This window comes from Prionailurus bengalensis, chromosome B4 (genome assembly GCF_016509475.1).
Source record: "Prionailurus bengalensis isolate Pbe53 chromosome B4, Fcat_Pben_1.1_paternal_pri, whole genome shotgun sequence".
NCBI lineage: Eukaryota > Metazoa > Chordata > Mammalia > Carnivora > Felidae > Prionailurus > Prionailurus bengalensis.
Window position 1 is genome coordinate 61152841 of NC_057358.1, and position 16405 is coordinate 61169245.

General features: G+C 36.0%; 1 long non-coding RNA gene across 1 annotated transcript; it reads right to left on the reverse strand.

Annotated features, from left to right (window-relative positions):
* Nucleotides 1–2061: 2061 nt before the first annotated feature.
* On the reverse strand, nt 2062–16391 carry LOC122472464. The gene is made up of 4 exons (XR_006294443.1): nt 15070–16391; nt 13486–13806; nt 3411–3599; nt 2062–2093 (listed from the first exon to the last, which is right to left on the reverse strand). It is a non-coding gene; the product is annotated as an uncharacterized LOC122472464 (long non-coding RNA).
* Nucleotides 16392–16405: the final 14 nt, after the last annotated feature.

Sequence of the window (16405 nt, forward strand, 5' to 3'; positions counted from 1 at the left end):
TGTAAAGTGGTGCAGTAACTATGGAAAATAGTATGGTGCTTCCTCAAAAAATTAAAATTAGAATTACCATATGATCCAGCAATTCTACTTCTGGATCTATACCCAAAAGAATGGAAAACACCTTTGTGAAGAGATATTTGTATACCCATGTTCATAGCACCATTACAATAGTCAGATGGTGAAAACAACCCAAGTGTTCAGTGACAGTAAAACTGATAAACAAAATGTGATATATACATTCAGTAGACTAGTATTCAGCCTTAAAAAAGAGAGGAAATTTCAACACATGCTAAAACATGGATAAACCTTGAGAACGTTGTTAAGTGAAATAAGCCAGTCCCAAAGAAACAAATACTTGATTCCATTTTTATGAGTTACCTTGGGTGCTCAAATTCATCCAGACAGAAAATGGTAATTTCTAGGTTCTGGGGGTCGGGGGGAGGAGGGAATGGAGATTGATTGTGTAATTGGTACAAAGTTTCAGTTTTGCAAGATGAAAAGAGTTTGAGATAAATGATGATAACGGTTGCACAACAATGTGAATGTATGTAATACCACTAAACTGTACACTTAAAAATGTTTAAGATAATAAATTTTATGTCTATTTCATCATAATTAATTAGGTACATATGCAACATATGCAATATATATTGGAGATATATCTATAAAAGGGAAGACCAGAGATGTTTAATTCTCTTATGCTTTCTGATGATAACTATAACCTCATTTCCTGGTACCTCCCTTTTTCCCCTTTAGGAGAATACTAGCCAATGTTGTGACCTTTCCCACTGCCAGAAATCTTGGGACTAGCTGAATTTTCTACTCTCTCCTTGTTTTCTAACAAGTCAGTGTGCTCAGTGTGCTTCTTAAACTAGATACCATCCTTCCCCTCATGTGGTTTACAATCCAGGTTGAGGTGTATAAACAGCAAAAGGGGCAATCATAACAGAATGTGATGGTGTCAATTTCTAAAATGTTCACCTGAAGTCCTGATGGTACTGAATTCAGTAGGGCTTCCTATGGTAACTTAGCAGATGTAGGTGACTAAGCAAAGTGGTGTTAAGAATAGCATATTGCCTTACAGTTCTAATTGGACATGACATACACTGAGAATATCATATACAATATTCCAACAAGATAAAAGGCTTATTTTTGTTTTAAATTATATATGCATGAGAGCAGGGTTGAGAGGACATAATTAGCATATAAAAGACTCCTTTGTGGTTAACACAGAAAAAAATTTAAAGCTGCAGGGTCCAAGTATGAATAAGAGCTATTTGATTAGCAGGTATTTCAAGGGTCAAGAGTAAAAGATAGGAATATAGAAGTCAAATGAGGAATAGAGAAGTCAAATGTGGAAAATTTACTACTAGACCTTTTTTTTTTTTTTTTTTTTTGGTGGCTAAGAAACAAGTCCATGCCACTTATGATGTCATTTATTTAATTTGAGTAGAAAAACTAACAGATGAGATCAAGGCAACTACAAAACTTCCTATATGATTGAAAAAATTTCAACAAAAGCAGATGCTTCAACTGGAAAAGTTTCTTTCACAGCTTGGTTTCTGGGTTTTGTAACTGTCAGCAGAGTTGGGCAAAAATATAACAATGTATTTGGGCAAATGAGACTCCACCACAGGCTTTTTCAGCTAATACATAAAAAAATTCTAAAAATATTAAAGGAAGTCATATTTAGTTCTTTTTGTTTATTCAACCAGATTGTTATTGATTCCTTTAAGTGTTGTATTATAGTTTTCTGTTAAAAAGAAAAAAAATGCACAGAATATGGTTGCATCAGTGAAAGGTTGCAATTCTTTCCTTTTCATTAAGCACAAATTCACCATTTGGTGATATTATGGTATTCTTAAATTTTTAGCAACAATAAGTGTAACAAACCTTATTTTCCTCAGTGGTGGGAGAACACTTTGAAATTTGCCCCATTTAACATAATGATGCAATTTAAGTTTGGTAACCCTGCGTGCTCAATACGTTCCTCTTAAAATTTCACATTTATAAATTTCAAAACATTTGAATAAGCATTTGTTGTTTGAGTAGACTTTTGGGGGTTTCAAGAGCAATGACTCCTCCAAATGTATCTTAATTAATTTAAAAGAACAGAGAAAAGTGAGTATTTAGCTTCATACAGATTTTGACTAGGATAGTCTAAGATTTTTGGTGAATCTATCAATTTATTTCCCAAGCCTGCTTCTCCTGTGTCCTATATTTCAATGAATGAAGTTGTCATTCTCCCACACAGCTCAAAACTTCAAACTATGTTTTGACTTCTTTTTCTCCTTATCCCACCCACATCTGCTTAGGTTTTAACTCATGCCAATTTTACCTTTACAGAACCTCTTACTTGCCTCATTTTCGATCTCAAAGTATGCAGGATTATTGAAATAGCCTTCTAACTCAACCCTCTACCTTTGGATTCTTACTTGTCTAATCCATCCCTCACAATACTGTAAGATCAATTTTCTTAGTATATAGGGCAAGTGCTAATTTAGGTCCGCTCCTACAACTTCCCATTGTCAGCTCAGTTTTGGGAGCATCTCATCCTGGTATTCAATACTCTCATGGACCTTGTTCACAATATAGCTCTCTAGCATTATTTCTACTACTACCTTTTACTTTCTCTTAAGCTCATAGGTCCTTTAACCTGCCATATCCATAATGTTTTCTTTATCTAGGATGTGCTGTTATCACTTTCAATATGTCTAAGAATTTTGCCTCAGCTGCAAGATTCAGCTGAGATTCTGAACCCTTCCCAAAAGGCTTCATGTCTCCATCCTCTGAATTTTCATAACATTTTATATGTATCTACTGCTTTGTACAATTCTGATCATGTATTTAATTTTTCACTTACACTTTAGTCCCTTGATAGATTTCAAGCTCATTTTGAGCAGGATTTATAGGTGCTTTATCTTGTTATATCCCACACTCCAATTGTTCAACAAAGTATTCAGTGAATTATTCAATTGTGTATAAGATTGAAAACTCTTGAGAATTCAGGTATGAGACATGTGAAGGAAGGCAATTTATTCACGTTTGAATAATATTATGCATTTGTGAGTCTAAAGAGGAGAACTGAGTTTAGTAATCCCAAGACTATTGTCATAAATCTGAAACTATAACATAGGATTTACTAAAAGCTCATTACCTTATGTCTCATGTAGTGATTGATTAATTTCTCAGTATTAAGAATTCTATGTAGGGGGAATAGATACAACAAGTCTAACAAAACAACTTCCATAATCTATTGTCTTGCCTGATTTCTGGTTCTGATTATTTGACATTGTCCCATAGGAGACATCCAATGCAGGAAGCAGTAGGGCCGATTACTGCACACTGCCCTCTGGTGAGCCACAAGGGTAATCTGGAGGGGAAAATTCAGGGTTGAGAATATAACTCACGCTCCATGTCCAGGATGCCAGCTGGTGCCAAAGAATGATGTCACATTTTGTGATGTGATCACTTCTCTCAATTGTGCTCTCCTGAGTCTACCAGTTCTTTCCATGTAGGTCATCAAACGGCCATCAGCTGGTAAAATTTTCCTCTTCACTTAGCCAAAAATGGATCCAGAATACTTGTAATGAGTTTTACTAAACCAAGAATTAAAAAAAAAATTACTATTACTTCCACCATGACCTTTCTCTGCATCTTCAAATATCCCTTAGCATTGCATGAAAACAATGGTAAAAAATTTCTCCTCAGTTTGTAAGGAAAATGGACTTTTAGTAATTGCCATGCTAAATTCTTCTACATTCTCATTAACAAGTCCTATTTTATCTATAAAAATATAGAGCTTTCTTATTCTTAAAGAGATGGCCAAAAACCAAATAACCAACTTAACAGCATTAGAAGTACTATTTGACTTGGAAGGACAGCAAGTATATCTGGCTTTTGACCATATTAATACTGCCATACTGCTGGGTGATATTATTCATTTATTCATTACCACCTGACCAAATACTATCCATGACTAAAAGGGATAATTAAAAGTTTCAGAACAGACATGGAAATGCTCAAAACTCATATTCTAGGAAGGATACAAATAACCCAGTGACCAATGAGGTGTTTCATTGGTTTCTGCAATCAACTGTATTTGCTGTTTGTATGCAATGACGTTTGTTATTTTCTCATCTTATTCTTAACTTAGGGAAACTACATTTTGTATGAATGATGCCAGTAATGGGTAATCTTAAAATAAGTGGATATTGCCTTTCTGAAGAAGAAATAAAAAGACTTGCAGAAACATGGAATAGTGCCATCTTTTTGTTTGATGGCATGCTAATCTTGTTTAAAAAAGGAAAGTCCCCTTTAATAAAAATTTTGACTCTTCAAACTCCAAGAAACTGACCTTGCTTTAGAAGCCCATTCTAACCTTCTAAAATGAAAGCATAATTTTTCCTTATGTTCTTTATTATGTAGTTGAAAGTTTAAATTACTTTAAACTAAAATCCTTTCTTGACTCTCAATCTTTTAATTTTCTGAGGCTGTTTACATGCAAATTAAGTAAACTAGTTTTTACTTCTTGTTAATTTATTTTACTTTCAAGTAAAAAAAAACATTCTGTGGGAGGTTTTATACTGGTTTCTGCTGAATTGTTGCTTAAATGTGGGTGAAGGGATAAATGAATTCAGAGAGAAGTTTAAATAAAATAGCATGTAAGCTCCTTTAACCTCCAAAATTCTATGTTTCCCATGATATCATACACTGGTGAATACTTATTTTAAAGCTTTAAGTATTAATCATATATGTAAGATGTATTTAAGCCCAGTCTTTGTACTGTTGTATGTTATGTGACTGAAAAGTTACCATGAGGAGAACTGGTATAAACAAAATTTGTTTTTCACCACAGAAATAATGTTACTCAGGCTTTGATTAAATAGCTACCAACTCTGCCTAGTAACCATTTAATCAAACAGGATATATTGTGTATTTTTCATTATAGTAAACCCTTATAGAATAAAGTAAATATTCATAAATCAAACAGGGAAACTGATAGCATTATGTGTGAATTAACACAATATTATAACCTATTATATAAAGTTCTTCTTTTGCCTTTTCTTATGTCTAATTTTTTTTAATGGATACCAACCAAAGAGTGAAAACAACCACCAGGGTCATAGAATTTAAAAGGCTTGTTTTAAAATGACTTTGATTATTAGTGTATATGATGTTGACACCTTTTCCTCCTATAGGGCTTTCTAATTTAAAAAATTAATAAACTTTATTTTTTTTAAAGCAGTTTTAGAATCACAGGAAAATTGAAGCCTAACACATCATCAAGGGCCCCCAGTTAGAATGGAAGCATATGAAAGGCAATTTAAAAAATGGAGTTCTGTCCAAGGTTTAGCTTACAGTGGGTTCACTGGCTGCAACAGAAACTGCATGGCCTGCAAAGCCTAGAATAAGTTGCTAAAGAATGCATAGGTAGTGGGCCCATCATATCTCCATTTTGATTCACTTGTCTGGCTCCTCCAAAAACTGGATGGCACCTGGAAGTTGACCATAGACTATCTCAAGCTCAATCAAGTAGTATCCCTGATCACAGCTACTGATGGTGCCAGAGGTGGTTGTTTGTTAGAGTTAACCCACTTTGTTAGAGTGAATTAATTCAGCCTTAGGTACACAGTACATAGCCAATGATTTGTGAGTGCATTCTTTTCCATCTCATTCAGATTACAGCATCAAAAACCAAGTGTGCATGTACATGGGAAGAACAAATACATGTTAACAAAGTAGTAGCAGAAAGGAAGTAGAGGAGAGAGGGTCAAAGAGTTTCTTACAGTACTGGATGTGAGAGGGATTGATGGTTGTTCTCCAGAATACATTATCCCCTTCCTCTTTTGTAATAGAATCTCTGAGTTTTAGCAGGGCACAAAAGCTGCCCAGCTGAAAAAAAAAAAAAACAAAAAACCAAAAACATTTCCCAGCTTCCCCTGTAGCTAAGCATGGTTATATGGCAAAGTTCTAGCCAATGGGATGCGAATTGAAGTCAAATGTGTGCCTTCTGTGCCATCCACTTAAAAATAAGAAGTATTACCTTTACTTCCTCCTTTCCCTTTTTCTGCCAGTTAGAATGCAGACATGATAGCAGGAGCCGGAGCATGTCAATCAGACCATGCAAAAAAAGCCATGTGTTAAAAATTGGGAGAGCAACAAGATGTGAGGAGGGGGTGATGGCTCTCTATGGAACCACCAGACCAGCCCTGGATTACTTTGCATGTGAAATAGAAATCAAGACTTTGCTTGTTTAAGTCACTGTTTTCCAGCCTTTGTTAAAATTGCTTAAACTAGTGTCCTAACTAATGCAGACCGTACAAAAGCAATTAAGTGAGGTTGAACAGAAAGGTTTTGTGGAGGATGGATAATGAGTTTGTTGTGGAACATGTAATTTGCCTATGGGACATCTAGGTGCATATCTCATAGGCAACTGTAAGGTATATTCTGAACTCAAGAGATAATTGTGGCTGGAGAGTTAAAAAAAAACTTCCATGGGATCAAAGGTGGATAATATGCATGAGTTTTGTGGACATGTAGAATGCATTAATGTAGGCTGAGTGAGAGAAGACTCTATACAGAAGATGCCAGTGTATTCCAGAATCATGTGCATTAAGGAGATCAAGTTGGTGGACAGTAGAAAAAATTAACCACAGAGAATGGCTAAATCTGAGTGAGAAGAGAATAAAGGATGAAAACTTGTGGAACAGCTACTTGAAGTGGAGGATAAAGAAGAAGGGAGACCCTATGAATTGGAATGAAGACCGCAAGACTGGTCTGAAAAGTCAGAGAATCCACAGAGAATAATTTTGTTGAAGTTGATGGGGGAGTGAATTTCTGTAAAGAGACAGTGGCTGGTAGTCTCAAATGCATGTATATTTTAGTGAATATATATAGTTAGGAGCTATCTATCGATCTCACATTTACATGTACTGAATGTAAAGCATATTCATGTCACTATAGATTGTTAACAATAAATCTTCATGCTATTACAAACTTGGGTGACATGTTGCCTATGCAATAATCACATAGTCATCAAGGATTTATAACATTTTACTGGAAAACAGAGCATACCATTGTTCATACTCTTTGTAACAGGACTCATATAATCCATATTTTACTCAAAAGCCTATCAAGTATTTTCATAAGAGTCTAGATTTTGGGTATCTCATATACCTAATTTTACTAAAAAAAAAAAAACTTTGGTGAGGTAAAAGCTAATTTTATTGTTACTTAATCTTTAGGTACTATTATTTAAAGGCATTGTTAACATTTGTTACATTGTAATTTGGGGTAGAAAAATTAGGCAAATTATCATAATTATGTTGGGTTTAAGACACATCTTAAGCAAAGATTCTGATAAATGTGTTAAAATAATACAAAAACTTATAATGTGAATAACAGGCAAAACAATATTTTAGTTGCTGGCTTTTAGTATATTCACCTCTTCCCCTACAAAAGCAGTGGGTTTGTGGCTTATTCCCAAAACAGATTTACACAACTGCAGGTCTCATACACCCTGTGCCTTAATATCCTCATAACTTTATATCCTTATAACTATGCTTTTGAACTTAGAAAACTATTATCAAAGGAAAAATTGACTAGTCTTTCCTTTATTTATAAATTAAATTGTTGCCAGTTACTCCTGCAGTAACAATGTAAGAAATGCACAGGCAGAGTTGGTCTCCAATAGGGACAACTTTCAGATTGGTATAAAGACGTGGGATTCTCTTTACCATTAGGATTATTTAATATCCAAGACTTAAAGAAAGAGAAATAAATGGAAGGGCCTTCCACTGTTCATATGCAGTACTTGGCTTTTCCTGGTCAACTTAAAAAAGTGATCAATTCTCGGGAGAATGCTGCGTGGGGAGAATGCTGAGTGGGATTCGACCATGGTCTTTCAAACTCCATTTTTCAAACTTCAGAGTTTTCTCATGATGTGTTAATTTTGTGGTGCACCAAAACTTTTGAAAAAGTTTAATTTAAATTCAATTTATCTTTATTGTAGCAGCTCTCACATGGCTTTCTGCCCAGAGTATTGCTTGCTCCATCTGCAAAAGTGGTAGAGTAACTTCTAAAGAAGCGATATGATGGTTTAATATAGATGCAAAACTTAGCTCACTTTTTGATTTTTCAATATTGTCATAAAAAGTACTGTTTAGCAGCCAGAGATGTGACATTTAAGCATTGGGAGTTATGTGAATAATTTAGGTGTTAGAATTAATCTAAAATATAAAAAAGATTCCAGCATTGATTTTTAATGTTTTTAGACAGTTTCATTCCACTGATGCTTTCTTTTTAAGGATATAATGAAGAGTAAAGGAAGTAGAGTGGACACATGTGCTTCATCTCTGAGTTATCATTTGGAGTACATAGTTAAATGCAACTCATTATGTAAATTAGTTTTTATTAATTTATCATAATGATTACATGGATGAAATGCTGGCTTCTTTTTGTGTATTAGGCACTGAGATAATAAGAGAAGAAGTTCATATTTTTTTATTGACATATAGTTGACATACAATTTTATCCTAGTTTCTGGTGTACAACATAGTGATTTAACAAAGTGATGTACATTACAAAATAATCAGAACAAGTCTAGTTATCATCTGTCACCATACAAAGTTATTATATTATTATTGACTATATTCCCTATACTGTACTTTAAATCCCTGCGACTTATGTATTTTATAACTGGAATTTTGTATCTCGTTATCTCCTTCACCTATTTGTCCCATCCCCCCAACCTCCAACTCTTTGGCAACCACCAGTCTGTTCTCTGTATTTATGAATCTGTTCCTGCCTTTTTTAAAAGATTCCATATATAAGTGAAATCATATATTTGTCTTCCTCTTATTTCATGTAGCATAATGCCTTCTAAGTCCATTCATGTTGTTGCAAATGGCAAGATCTCATTCTTTTTTATAGCTGAGTAATATTCCTTTATGTATGTGTACCACATCTTCTTTATTTATTCATCTATTGATGGACACTTAGGTTGCTTCCATATCTTGGTTGCTATAAACAATGTTGCAACAAGTGGGACTGCATATATCTTTTCCAATTAGTGTTTCCATTTTTTTTTCAGATAAATACCCCAAAGTGGAATTGCTGGATTATAATGGCACTTCTATTTTTAACTTTTTGAGGAACTTCTATACTGTTTTCCACAGTGGCTGCATCAATTTACATTCCCATCAACAGTGCACAAAGGCTCCTATTCTCCATATCCTCATGAACACTTATTTCTTGTCTTTTTGATACTAGCCATTCTGATAGCTGTGAGGTGATATTTCATTGTAGTTTTGATTTGTAAATTTCCCTGATAATTGGTGATGTTAACCATTTTTCATGTATCTGTTCGGCCATCTGTATGTCTTTGAAAAAAATGTCTATTCAGGTCCTTTGCTTATTTGTTAATCATATATATATATATATATATATATATATATATTGGTGTTGAGTTGTATAAGGTATTTATGTATTTTAGACATTAACCCTTTATGGGACATATCATTTGTAAATATCTTCTCCCATTCAGTAGTTTTCCTTTTCATTTTGTTGATGGTTTCCTTCACAGTGCAAAAGTTTTTTAGACATTAAGGGAGTGATTTTTTGCCCAGTTATGAATCAAGCCAAACTGTGCAAACCAAAATGGTGGCTAATGACAACTTGCAAACTAGTGTGAAGTGAGAGATCATGTATCTCCTATATAATGGAGATTTCATAAATGGGTTAGATGCTGCACAGAATTCATAAGAGACCTGCTTAGAGGAGGGACCTGATTGAAGACTTTCTTAGTGTACTCTTTCCATATTTTATATATATTGTTCTAAAAACATATCTGAAATAGTTTCCATTGGTTTAATGTGAAAGCTGAGTATCATATGAATCTTAAAGAACTGCTCAGGGACAGTACATCATTTTCAGTCTCACTCTGGCATGAACATAGACAAAGGGAAAGCGAAGAAGGTGGAAAAAACTCCCATTTTAAGAAAATGGCAATTCATTTTCTGACATTTAATATGAAGATAGAGATACAAAATCTTTCTACCAGTTAAAACTCTTGGGATTGAAGGTAACAGAAAACCTAATTCACATTGGATTAAATGATAAATGAAAATTGTTTGGATAAATGAAAAGTCCTATAGAGGTGAGAGAAGCTTTAGAACTGATTTGATCAAAGCTTCAGCTGCATTTCTCTGAATTATATCATCTTTGTTCTATAATCTGTATCTGTTTTTATCCTCAGACTGGTTTCCTTTATGGTCACAAGATGACTATTAAAAGCAATAGGAATTACACGCTTTTCCGCTTGGATTCGCAGGAAGACAGAAAGTTCCTTCCAACAAGCACTGAACATTGGTCCTGAGTTTTGTGCCTATTGGATGATCCCTGAAGCAATTCTTATGGTTAGGGTAATGCCATGATTGACTTGGGACTGGGTCTGCCTGCCCCCACTTACGGTGGCAAGGGGTTTGGGAGTAACTTCTGGCCTCCACCAATTAGGACTAACCGTGGAAAAGGTTAGGGTTAAGCTCATCCAATATATCTGAATACTACCCAATGGGGGCAGAGTGAAATGCATATTTGGATAACAACTGCCACATCCACTGTAGTGTACCCTATTGCTCACCACCACTGTAATTAGTGAGCATCTTCTTTCTGTCTCTGCAAAGTGTTATATCTTCATCTGGAGTTCCTTGTGCTCTAGCAACCAGTGACAAGTCACCTACTGACCACAAATGCAAAATGCAATGAAAGAGAAAGGACAAAGTAATTGCAATGAAAACTCCCAATTAAACAGGGTATATCTGGAAACATTACATAGTAGTCACTGATCTTTGTCATAATCTGTAGACAGGAGTAGTTAGGATTCCTGGATAGCAGTGGTATGGATTCTTTTGGCAGGTACTGTTTTGCTCTCGGTGTTCTTTATGGCCCCGTCCAAGATGGTCATTGGGGGAAGATGCTCTTTTTAAGAGGTTACACTATTTTGGCAGCTTATTTCCTATCAGGTTGAATGTAGAAGTCTGAGGCTTAAGATTAAATAGTCACAGGCTATTATCAGTCAGGCTTGAGGTTTATCTAATAATATATCTTCCTGCTAATATTAGGTTTTTGAACTAATTGCTTCTTGTTGCTTCTGTAGGCAAGTAACTATGGTCAGAGACCATGTGTAGTCCAAGTTTTTATATCTTGGAATTTCTCTTTACTAGTAGCCCTTCACACTCTGCCAGTCTGAATTTAGTTTAACGGCCCATCCCAAGATCTCAGTTTAATGGCATCTGCATTGGGGATATTCTAAAAAATGAACCTACAGTCGGGAGGGAAGGGCACAGTAATTTATTCCTTGTCTCCATAATAAGCGTGATGTCTCCAGTCACCTCCATAATGAGTGTGATTTTTCCTCCAGTTAAGCAGAAATTAAACTGTTCCATCGTTGGCATACTGAAGATTATTAGGATTTTAGACATTTTTTGTTTGAGGGCCTGAAGGGTGCTGTTCCTAAAAGTGCAGACTACGGAGTTTGCTAGCTTCTTATAACCTTGGTCATGCAAGGTAGGGACTGTCTCTGAAATATTTTATTCAATCTTTGTATCATGAACACCACTGGTTCATCAATGAGAGTCAATTTATAACATCCATTATGCTAATAGAGAGCCCCTAATTTCACTTATGAAAACCTGTTTATCACATCCATTGATTAGCAAAGCCTCAGGTGTTAATGGAAGATATGATAGCAGAAACATTTATGGTTGCTACGTTTGGAATGCAGTCTTTCTGAATAAATGCCAGCTGAATACATCTAAGGTGGGAAATCTAGATTATGGCAACTGACAACCATTAGGGGATAAAGTAAATTAAGTAACACATATGTGCACATTTATATCACATTACGTACAGGAAAGTATCTTGAGGGAAAGTATAATAGTAACAAATTCAAACTGACTTAACCAATATTAAATACACTATTCAGTATTCAATACTGGGGAGAGTAGCAAAACGGTCAGACTCCATGCTGGTTTGATTTGAAGGCTCACATAATGGAACAATCGAGTATAGAAAGAGAAAGGGGCCAGAAAAGTGCTTATTTAAAAATTTCACAGTTTGTATTTTACATCCTTTTGCTTATATACAATGTTATAGATCTTTGTTTATTTGATCAAGGTTTTAGCTCCATTTCTCTTTCATTTTCTTGGTCACAAAATGACTGCCTTCGGCAACAAGGATCATATGCTTTCTCATTCACATCGAGAGGGAGAGGGAGCCATACTACACAATTTTGGGGCAAAAGTCCTATGATTGGTGCTCAATACCAAACCATATGTGACTAAGGGAACACCATAGGTCAGGGTTATCCTGATTAGACTCACTTTGGGATAAAGGTGAGGTTAATTCCACCCAAATTTCTCAGGTGTGTGCCACACAGTGTGGGAAGAGTGCAATAGATTTTGAGAAGGCAAGTATCCGCTACAATCATTTTCAAAGCATATAAAGATACAACAATTACATTATTTTCTTGTTGGAGTAAACAAAATGAAACTAAACTCTAAACATACGTAGTAAAGACTCTGACTCCATATTTGGTGTTTGAAGGTTGACAACTTTCAAGCCTTCATCTGTTCCCTCTTGCCCTACATCTGTGCAGGCTGATGAGAAAGCCTGGGTGCTCCCTTCTTTGGTGCCAGTGGGAAATTCAAGCCACACAAGCCTTGGCCCCTACGTAGGAATTTTCACCCTAGCACCATGCCCTAGCCACCATAAAACCCCCAAGAGCCAGTCTCTCTTCCAACCTCCTTCCACCCTTCTCGCGGCCATTTTGGACTTTTTGGGAAACTTACCCTGCTGTTCCTAGAAAGTCTCATTACATGACCAATAAATCTTCTTACATCCTCTTGGTGCATGTGTGGCATCAGAAGTCTTGAAATGTGGACCAGCTTTTAGGTGGACATCCATCTCATTTCTGTGGATGACTGCAACTGCATATAAACTGCAATAGGACTAAGTTGTGGTGTTTCATTATTCTTACCAGCAAGTGTAGCATCTTCTTCCTGAATCCCCTACCTCTTTGAATAGCACCAGAAACCAGGAATACACCTTCAGTTCTTTCCTATGTTTTTGCTGCCTACATGCCTTTCAAATCCTTTTAGCCAATTTCATGGGTACCACCTCTACTCGGGCTTCCACAATTCCTCATTCTAGTTGTTCTATCAGTCTTCTTTCCCTGTTTTTCCAGAGAAAAACCCGTTCCCTATCTAATAATCCAACCTGCACACAGCTGCTAAAGTAATTCTCCCCAACCCCACTTAAACAATCCATTTGTTTTCCATTGCCTACAGGATAGATTTCAAACTCCTTCACAGTTTATAAAATTCTCCAACCCTCTTGACCCATCTACAGTTCCCATTTCTCCTGTCACATTCCCACACATTCCCACCTTTGCCTCCACTATACCAACCTCCACACTATACTTACCTCTACAGTTCATAGGCAAGGAGATACATACAAAGGTATAAGTGCCTGTGTATGGAGCACTCTTTGTCTCTTTTTAGCTTGGCCAATTCCTACTGGTTCTTCAATACTCATCTTGAGCTTGACATTTTTGAGAAGTACTTCTTGTTGAATGCAGGTTGAATGAGGTGCTCCTCCTCCACATGTTAACAATAAACTTGATTTCAGTGCTTGTTCTCACCCTATTTGATATGATTATCTACCTTTTCCTCCAAATTTGATCCTCTTGAGGGCAGGAACCATGTTTCTCATCTCAAAAGGTCACAATCTATTAGGGTGATGGGCCTGCAAATACATACATTACAAAGGTAAATAATAATACAAGATGGCTTATGAAAAATACCCTGAAAAGTAATAGAGTCATAAGTCCTAACGTAACAGAGGGATAAATTCTAGTACACTTAAGTTCTTGAAGAGATAAGAAGAGGACTATGGAGAAATTAGAACCTTCACACATTGCTAGTGGGAATGTAAAATGTTTTTCACTTTGGAAAACAATCTGGCAGTTTCTCAAAAGGTTAAGCAGAATTAGCAAATGGCTCAGCAATCCCACTCCTAGGTATATATATCCATGAAAATGTTATGTTTACCCAAAAACTTGTATATGAATGTTTGTAGAAGCATTATTTGAATAGCCCAAAAGTGGAAACAACTCAAATGTCCACCAACTGAGGAATGGTTAAATGAACTATGAAAACATGATGTGAAATGAAGGAAGCCAGTCACAAAAGACTACATATTGCATGATTGCATTCATATGAAATGTCCAGAATAGGCAAACCTAAAAAGATACAAAGTGGATTAGTGTTTGTCTAAGCCTAAGGGGCAGGGAATGGGAGGAATGGGGAGTGACTGACAAAGGGTATGAGATTTCCTTTTGAGGTGATAAATATATTCCAAAGTTGATTGTGGTGATGGTTGCACAATTCTGTGAATATACTAAAAACCATTGAGTTTAGACTAAAAAAGAAAAAGTACAAATTACTATGTGAGGGAGGGAAAGACTTCATGGAGGTGGTGAAATTTGGATCCACTGATAAACAAATGATGTGAAAAGCAGAGGCAGTGTGTTGTGGTGAATAAACAAATCCTTTCATCGGGCAGGCCTGGCTTTGGATCCTACTCTACCACTTGGTTAAATTACTCTCCGTAACTCTTTATCCTTATCTAAAAAGTGAATATATTAATATACTTACTTTGGAGGATTAATGTTATGGCAAATTAGATAGTAGATTCAAAATATTTAGCCAGTCACATAAGATAATTATGCCAGCACATAGCAAATGTTCAATAAGTATTAGTTTCTATTATTATCGTAAGTCTGTTTAATATTGAATATTGGAGTAAGTGGGACAGAGGAAACATACAGACATATCAATGAAAACTCTCAGAAACTCATCTGAGGTTTCCAGCAGAAAGGGATGAGACACAAAATCATACAAAGGTAACTGTACTTGGTTTAAGAAGCATTTATTGAATATCTTTCTTCTAATCACTAAATACTATGATATTGATGCATATACAAAAACAAATAAGAAGCAGACTCACAGATATACAAATGAAAAGTGGTCTTTGACTTCGTGGTCTAGTAGATAGGTAAATAAATTTGGGTAAGAAAGCATCAATCTGCTATAATGGGAACGTGTTCATGATAGAAACACACGACAGAAAAAATGGATGTAGAAGACCGACTTTTGAGCTCAATATTGGGACTACTCACTAACCACCTGAGCCTCCACTTCCTGGAGAATTGTTAGGATTACTTGTTGACATTTTCCACTGCAAGTACACAGCAGAGATTATTAAAGGCTTGAGTCAATTTTGTTCAGTGGAAAGATGAGAAAATAACATCCAAAATGTTAAAGAATTCCTGTCATACAATGACTATGAATGTTCCAGAGATTTATGCTTAAAGTTCCCAGATTTTACTTGTTTATTTTTCCCACTAGACTATAAACTCCTTGAAGGCAAACATCTTGAATGAAATCTGGTCCATTCTCAGATTGCCACAACTTAGTCCAGTAAGCCAAGTAGACATTTAATAAAAAAATTGCTAAATAAATGTTCTTCAAATCTCTCCCCTGACAAAGATGGAAGAATCATTGACAAGTGACTTGCTAGTTGACTGTTCCTCTTTAACAGTTATTGACACTTTGATATGAACACACACAAAAAATCTATGTAACCACTCTTCTTTTGAAATAAAACCCTGACAGTTATGTCATTCTCTTTTCTTTTCTTCAGGAGAAATTATTTGACTGAAGGCTTGGAAAAAAGTGGCTTGGCAGCTGAAAAGAAACTGTCTCTGAAACAGAGATGGCATATATAAGTTGGTGTGATCCGGAGCTGAGACCAAGAACAAAAATAATTCTCAAGCAGAGTCTTTGACTGATGTCATATGGTCTGGAGAGGCTCTGGGTTTAGGTGCCTTCTGGTGCTTGAGTGTTCAGATATGCAGAGAAGAAATGGAGCAGTCGTCCAGTCAACTGTCTCTTGAGCACTTACTACCTGTCAGGCATTTGGCTAAGTTCGTTTTTATTGAACTCTGCCTGGAGGTGGTGAAAACATCAGGCAGGCTTTTCTCAGGAACAGTCCTATAGAATCCCAGATGGGAGTATCATTTTGCGGATGGTTTTATTTGCATACATTAGGCATAGGAACTGCGCCCGTCATTCTAGAGGAATGAGAAGCTATAATCAATAGGAGGTAGTTTCTGCGTCAACCCCTTTCAGAAGGCAACCCTTCATGGACTACTCAAGCCATTAGAGGCGTGGCTCTGAAGATGGGGCCCTCAGCTCGGGTCACGTGACGCGCGTGTTGGCGTTGAGTGACAAGCGCAGCTGTGGGCGGGCCTTGGAGGAAATCAACTTCCGGGGGCAGAGGT